Source organism: Urocitellus parryii, chromosome 3 (genome assembly GCF_045843805.1).
Source record: "Urocitellus parryii isolate mUroPar1 chromosome 3, mUroPar1.hap1, whole genome shotgun sequence".
Taxonomy (NCBI): Eukaryota; Metazoa; Chordata; class Mammalia; order Rodentia; family Sciuridae; genus Urocitellus; species Urocitellus parryii.
In genome coordinates, this window is record NC_135533.1 from 205200403 (window position 1) to 205207991 (window position 7589).

The following is a 7589-nucleotide window of genomic DNA, read 5'->3' on the forward strand; positions in this document are numbered from 1 at the left end:
TGAATAAATATGATCCCCAAACAATATATTATCGGTTTTGTATCTCTGGGATTTTTCTATAAAACCACGTTGTGAGGATTTTGATACAACTTGCTTTTTACAAACTCAGCACATTTGACATTTGTGCACCCTAGAATTTGGGCCCTTTTCGCCGCTGGCTAGAGCCCCAGCACCTGATTACCAGGGATGTGTTCACCCTCCTCTTGATGGACACTTGTGGGTTTTTTCTGAGTTTTTTTTTTTTTTCCCATAAGAAATAAGTGCTTCCTATGAACATTCTGGAACATTCTGGAGATGTCTGAAGCCAGAGCTGAAGGTAAATGGGTGGATTAGAAAAGGGGGCCACCCCTGGAGCCATTCGTCACACAGGTTCGGATAATCAGGAGAAGCAGTGGCTTGTGGCTTAAGTTGGTGAGAGCACATTGGGGAAGCTGAGGTGGGGTGAAGTCAAGTGACACCCAGGGCCACGTGGTGTTCATGGGTGTGGCGGGCAGCCTCCCCCATGCCCCCGCCTCCTGGAAGGCAAATCTCACATTGTTCCAGTGCTGCTGTGGGCGACAGGGTGAATGTCACTTGTAGGATTAGGTGACGGAGACCAAGCCTTCTGTCCCGGTGCCCTGTCATTTCCTGTTCACCTCTGTGTCATAACGAGGACCTGAGATCATCGAAGGATGAGGGGAAAGGTCTGTTCTTTTTTTTTTTTTTTTTTTTTTTAATATTTATTTATTTTTTTGGCGGACACAACATCTTTGTTGGTATGTGGTGCTGAGGATCAAACCCGGGCCGCACGCATGCCAGGCGAGCGGGCTACCACTTGAGCCACATCCCCAGCCCCGAAAGGTCTGTTCTTGCTCAGGGTTTTGGAGTTTTCAATCCCGGGTGGACGGACCCTTTGACTTGAGGCCTGTGAAGGGTCCACACCTCCCAGAGGGTGTGGCGGAGCCAACCACAGCCTCAGAGAGCAAAAGGAGCCAGAGGAGGAGCCCAGTTCCCCACAGTCCCCCTCGAGGCACGCCCCCAAGGACACAGAGCTCCCGCTGGACCCCACTCTGAAGTTGCCACCACCCCTCAACGGCCCCGTCCTGGGACCAGGCCCTCCACACAAGCCTTCGGGGACATCTGGGATGCGGACTCTAGCCGGCCCCACCCCCTCCTCCCAGGGACTGGACATCGTCACCGGATCCATCTGCGTGAGGCACAGCTCCTCCTCACCTGACGACGGGTGGGAAATGTGACCCTCTCCCTGCCCCTGCCCCTGGGGCTCAGCCTCACAGCACAGCTGGCTGGACGCCGTGCTCCCTGCTGGAATCCCGAGGCAGCTCCAGGAATTCAGCAGTTGCAGTCCCGTTTCTGCTGAATCTGTCCTGAGTCAGGGACTATCCACAAGTCCTCCAGCCGTGATCAGGCTTGCCAAGCTTTCTCTTTCCCCTTTGTTGCGTGGGACTGAGGACGGCACCCAGTGCCTCCTGCATATTAGACAAGTGCTCTACCACTGAGCTCTATTTCCAGACTTTTTTTTATTATTTATTTTGAGGCAGCATGCTGCTAAGTTGCTGAGGCTGGCCTCCAACTTTTGATCCTCCTGTCTCAGTCTCCTGAGTCACTGGGATTATAGGAGTGCACTGTTGCTTTCCAGTCTTGACGGCAACCTTGTGAAAATCTGTCCCAGGACTTCCCTACTCAGTTACTCTCAGGTTTTGGACATTCAGAAATCCCAAGAAACAATAAACATGCCTGCTTTCAAACTGCTGTAATTGGGGGGGGGCAGTTGGCCACACAGCAATAGCTAACCGTCACACGGGGGACAACGAGGCCCTCACAGGATGCTCAGCTCCTCCTGGCTTGGGTCTCCGTGCCTTTGCTCCACATAGACTTTAATAACAATTTCCTGCCATTTTTCAGTAGCAGAGACACATTTCAGAGGACCCCAGACCATTAATGCCTCAGTGGGGGTGGGGCCTTTCACCTCAGCCCTGATGCAGGAGGGGCCCACTAGAAGGGAATCTATCACCCCAAGGAACAGGACAGGGACACCAGGTGCTTCTCCATCTGTCCATCCAGGGATTCCTGGAATATGTATTTTCTAAACATGCCTACCTCCAGCCTCTGCCCATTTTGTGATCTCCATCCAGAACACGGCTCCCTACATCTTCTAATCCTCCTGTGTATTTCGAGGCTCTAGACAAATCCCTCTCCTCCAGGAAGCCCTCTTTGATCTTCAAGTCATTTTACTCCCTCTTAAGAGCCAGAAATGTGTCTTCAGGACTCATTGCCCCCTGGGCCAACATGGATGAGCTAAACTTCAGCAAGTGTTTGCTGAATAAATTTGTTCTCCCCAGATATTTTGGGTAGCAGGTTTGTGTCCTCCTCCGTTCATACATTGAAATGTCCCAGTGTGACGATCGTTGGAGCAGGGACCTTTGAGAGGCGGTTAGGGTTCAATGCAATCATGACGGTGGGGCTTCCAAGCTGAGATGAAGATTTTTGTGGCCAGGCGTGGCGGCACACACCTGAAATCCCAGCAGCTCGGGAGGATGGCGAGTTCAAAGCCAGCCTCAGCGATTTAGCGAGGCCCTAAGCAACTCAGTGAGACCCTGCATCTAAATAAAAAATTAAAAGGGCTGGGGATGCAGCTCAGTGGTAGAGCACCTGGGGTTCAGTCTCTGGAAGGACTGAGGAGACAGCCCAGGGTTAGAGTGCCTGCCTAGCAACGGCAAGGCCTGGTACTGCACGCGCGGGCGCACACACACACACACACACACACACAGATCTTTATAAATGGGATTTCTCTTTCTGTTCTCTATCCTGGGGGGACACAGCAAGAATTATAGCTTTCAAACAGCTACAATTTGGGGGCAATCTTGAAGCCCTCTCCAGACCCTGGATCTGCCTACACCTTGATCTTGGACTTCTCAGAATCCAGAACTAGGAGCAATAAATGTCTGTTCTTCAAGCCACCTGGTCTATAGTAGTTTGTTCAAGCAGTCTGTATTAGGGTTCTCCAGAGAAAGAGGATCAATAGGATAAACACAGATGCAGATACCTAGAAAGAGAATTCTTTTTTAATAACTTTATTTTATTTGTTTATTCTTTCTTTTTATGTGGTGCTGAGGATCGAATCCAGGGCCTCACACGTGCTAGGCAAGCGTTCCACCACTGAGCCACAATCCCAGCCCCTAGAAAGAGAATTCTTAGAAGAAATTGGCTCATGCAATTATGGCAACATGATCTGCTGTATTCAAGCTGGAGCCCAGTAAAGCCAGGATTACAGTTCAGACCCTACCGGCAGTTCTGAGGACCACTGGGAGCTGCTGATAGAAGTCCCAGTCTGAGTCCAAAGATCTCAGAACCAGGAGCATCAATGTCCAAAGGCAGAGGAAAGTGGATATTCCAGCACAAGATGCGAGAGTGAATACACCCTGTCTCCACTGTTTGGTTGTTTCTAGGGACTGTATTAGTTAGCTTTCCGTCACTGTATCAAAATACCTGAGAAAAACTACTTAAAGGAGGAAATGTTTATTTTGGCTCGTGTTTTCGGAGGTTTCTGTCCATGGGGGGGCTGATTCCATTGCTTTCAGGCACGTGTTGAGGCAGAACTCCATGACAGGGGGTTCATGGGAGAGCAGAGCTTCTCTCCTATGGCAACTGGGAAGCAGAGAGAGAGGGGAGAGGGCCCTTGAAGCTACCCCAACTATCCCCCACCCCCATAGTCCACTAAGTTCTGAACCCAGCAATGGCTACTCCATCGTGAGGTCAGATGACCTGCTCACCCCGCAGAGGCCCCACCTCTGATCATTGCTGCACTGGGGACCAAGACTTCAATATGTGAGCTCTGGGGAGACAACTAAGATCCAAACCATAGCACAGGCCTTCAAAGGACTGAGGGATGCACTCACCCAGGGGAGGGGCTCTTCCTTATTCAGGTACTGACTGAAATGCTACTCTTTCCCAAACACCCTCCCAGACACCCTTGGAAATAAGGCTGACTAGCTAACCGGGCTTCCCTTAGCCCAGTTAAATTAACACATACGGGGCTGGGGCTGGGGCTCAGCAGTAGCGCACTTGCCTGGAATGTGTGAGGCACTGGGTTCGATTCTCAGCACCACATATAAATAAATAAAGGTCTATCAACAACTAAAAAAATGCCTTTTAAAAAATTAACACATAAAATCAACCATCACAGCAGCACCAAAGGACGGTGATCTGTTTTTATTGCAGAGTTTGCTGGTCACTTGAGGCAGGATGAGGTGCCCATCTGCACATTATAGTTTCAAACTGCTCCCTAGGTTTTACCTGGTTAATAGCACTGTTCATTCTTCCATGGATCATCAAGTTTTTTAGTCAGAAAGAATCTTAAAAATCATCCAGTGGGGCTGAGGATACAGCTCAGTGGTGGAATGCTAACATGTTTAAGGTTCTGGGTTCCATTCCCAGCATGAGGGAGAGAAACCATCCGATCCAGGAGTTGCCAAGTTTTTTGTTGTTGTTGTTGTTGTTGCGGGTGTTTTCAAAAAGTTGGTCCATATTTTCAGTTGTGCAGGTCATTTGGTCTATAGAAATGACTCAAATGACTCAACCCTGCTGTTGTAAGCATAAAGACCAGGTTTAGACAACGTGTAAACAAACGATCATGGCTGTATACCAATAAAACTTTATTTAAAAACACAGATGAGGGGCCAGATTTTTTTTTTTTCCCAGTGCTGGGGATGGAGCCCAGTGCCTTGTGCATGCCAGGCAGGCCTCCACCACTGAGCCACATCCCCAGCCCTGGCGGCCAGATATGGCCCATGTTTACCTACTCTTCACCTAACCCAACGTTTTCATTTGCCCAGAAGGGGTTCACCCAGGCTCACAGTCAGTTAGTAGCAAAACCAGAACTCATGCTCAGGCCTGCCAGCATCCTATCTTTGTGACTTGACTTTGACCTCTCTGCTGGCTTCCATGGGCTCCATTAGATGTTCATTTCCTCCACTAATTGGCCTGGGACTTTTCCCAGGTGCCTGGAGGCAGGTGCCAACCAGAAAGCACAATGTAAATACATGGAGAACTGCCCACGTCTGTGTGACTGCTGGAAGGCAGCCTCGGAACAAGGCAGTGGATGGAAAAGAACGTCGGCTCAGCAGCAGGGATGATGCTCAACTCGTTGTTCTCGGAGAAGTGAGGGTAAAGGAAGAAGCTGGGCTTTAGAATTGGAATCAGATGGGCCTGGACGTCATTCTGCCCCACTGTCAGCAACATCTGACCCGTGCCGACTGACTTCACCGCTGAACTCATTCTTGTCTTCTGTGAACGAGGGTCATAGACCCACCGGAACACAAGGCGGATGTAAAAGACCTGCTTATGAGCTTGGAGTGTTGGGAGGGCTCAGTAGAACTTTTCAGGTGCAGTCATGGCTTGGATTTGCTTACAAGTCATGGTGGGCTGCAGCTAAGCTGGCTGCCGTGGGTCCCTGGGCCCCATTCTCACCTCTGCTTAATTCTTTCCCTTAGGTGTAGCGACCTGCGATTTGCTTCTAACAAATATAATTGCCCCATGTTCCAAGTAACGGCACTCCTGTCTACAGTGGGCCACAGGTCTACAGAGAGCCACGACATAGGCTACGATGGAGCCGAGATCCTCCCAGTGCCTGGTGACCTCTGGCCGCTGTTCCTCATTCCTCACACTTGTGGTGACTCAGGTGTAACCAAGCCTACCGGGCTGCCCGACTTGCAAAAGCATAACATACAATTGCGCACAGCGCAGCATACTTGCTAATGATAGTGGACAACGATGTTACTGGTTTGTACATTTACTGCACTATATTTTATTTTATTTTGAAGTTTTCTCCTACTTATTAAAAAAAAAAAAAGTGTAATGTAAGGCAGCCTCAGGCAGGCCCCTCCAGAGGGACTCCAAAGGCACGAGGGAATACGGCTCCACGTGTATTGCCCCCACCCAGACCTGTGGTGACAGCAGGTGGGGTGGGGGAGGTGGCGGTAGTGTGGATCCTGGCCCTGTAGCCTCCTAGGCTCATGTGTGTGTCTGTGTCTTTTTTTTTTTTTTTTTTTAAGAAAGAGAGAGAGAGAGAGAGAGAGAGAGAGAGAGAGAGAGAGAGAGAATTTTTTAATTTTTATTTTTCAGTTTTCGGTGGACACACATCTATTTTATTTTTTATATGGAGCTGAGGATTGAACCCAGCGCCTCACACATGCCAGCTGAGAGCATTACCACTTAAGCCACATCCGCAGCCCAAGCCACATCCCCAGCCCTGTGTTTGTGTCTCAGTGTTTAGTAAAAAGTTTTAAAGCCAGGCACGGTGGCACATGCCTGTAATCCCAGTGGCTTTGGAGGCTGAGGCAGGAGGATTCTGAGTTCAAAACCAGCCTCAGCAACTTAGTGAGATCCTAAGCAACTTAGCAAGACTCTGTCTCAAAATAAAAAATAAATAAATAAAAAGGGTTGGGGATGTGGCTCAGTTATAAAGCACTCCTGGGTTCAATCCATGGTTCAAAAAATATTTTTTAAAGTAAAAATAATAAAATAGGTGCTGGGGTTATGGCTCAATGATAGAGCACTCAATGACCTAGCACACGTGAGGCACTGGATTCAATCCTCAGCACCATACAAAAATGAAATAAAGATATTGTGTCTACCTACAACGAAAATATAAATACTAAAAATAATAAAAAGTAAAAATGTTAAAAGAAGGCTATGCCTACTTTTAGGCATACAGTGTACAGTAAGCCAACAGTACATAAGTGTACAGTAAGCTGCACCAACCAAGTTCATTGTAGCACCATTCATAATAGATAGCTAAAGCACAGAGGCTACCCAAGCGTCTATCAGTGGAAAAGCAATGGACAAAGAAACATGGTCCCTCTACACAATGGAATATTATTCAGCCTTCAAAAGGAAGGCGCCTGACCCATGCTACAATAGAAAGGAACCTTGAGGGCACTCTGCTAAGGAAGATAAGCCAGATAAGCATAAGAGGTGAACACTTCTGCTTTGACTCATAGGAGGTCCCTGGAGACATCAAGTCATGGTATCCATAGACACAGGAAGTAGAATGGTGGGTGCCTGGGGCCGAGGGAGGGGAGAACAGAAAAATTAGTGTTTAAGGGGTGCGGGGCTTCAGTTTTGCAGGATGAAAAGATTGCTGGAGGGATGGAGGTAGCTCAGTGGTACCGCATGTGCCTTCCTGCAAGAGGCTCCAGGCTTCGTCCCCGGCTCACAAAAAACAAGTTCTGGAGGTGGACAGTGGTGACAGCAGCCGTTGACAACAGGAGGTAGATTCTATGCTACGCACTTCACCTCTCTTGTTTTTGTGTGTGGTGATGGAGATGGAACCCAGAACCTGCATGCTAGTCAAGGGCTCTGCCGCCGAGCCACATTCCCAGGCTCATTTTGTCACAATTTTTTTGGAGGTGGGTACCAGGGATTGGACCCAGGGGCACTTAACCACCGGTCCACACCCCCAGTCCTTGTTATTTTTTCTTTTGAGACAGGGTCTCGCTAAGTTGCTCAGGGCTTCACTAAATTGCTGAGGCCGGCTTCGATCGTGACACTCCTGTGTTACCCTCCCAAATCGCTGGGATTGCAGGCAGGCT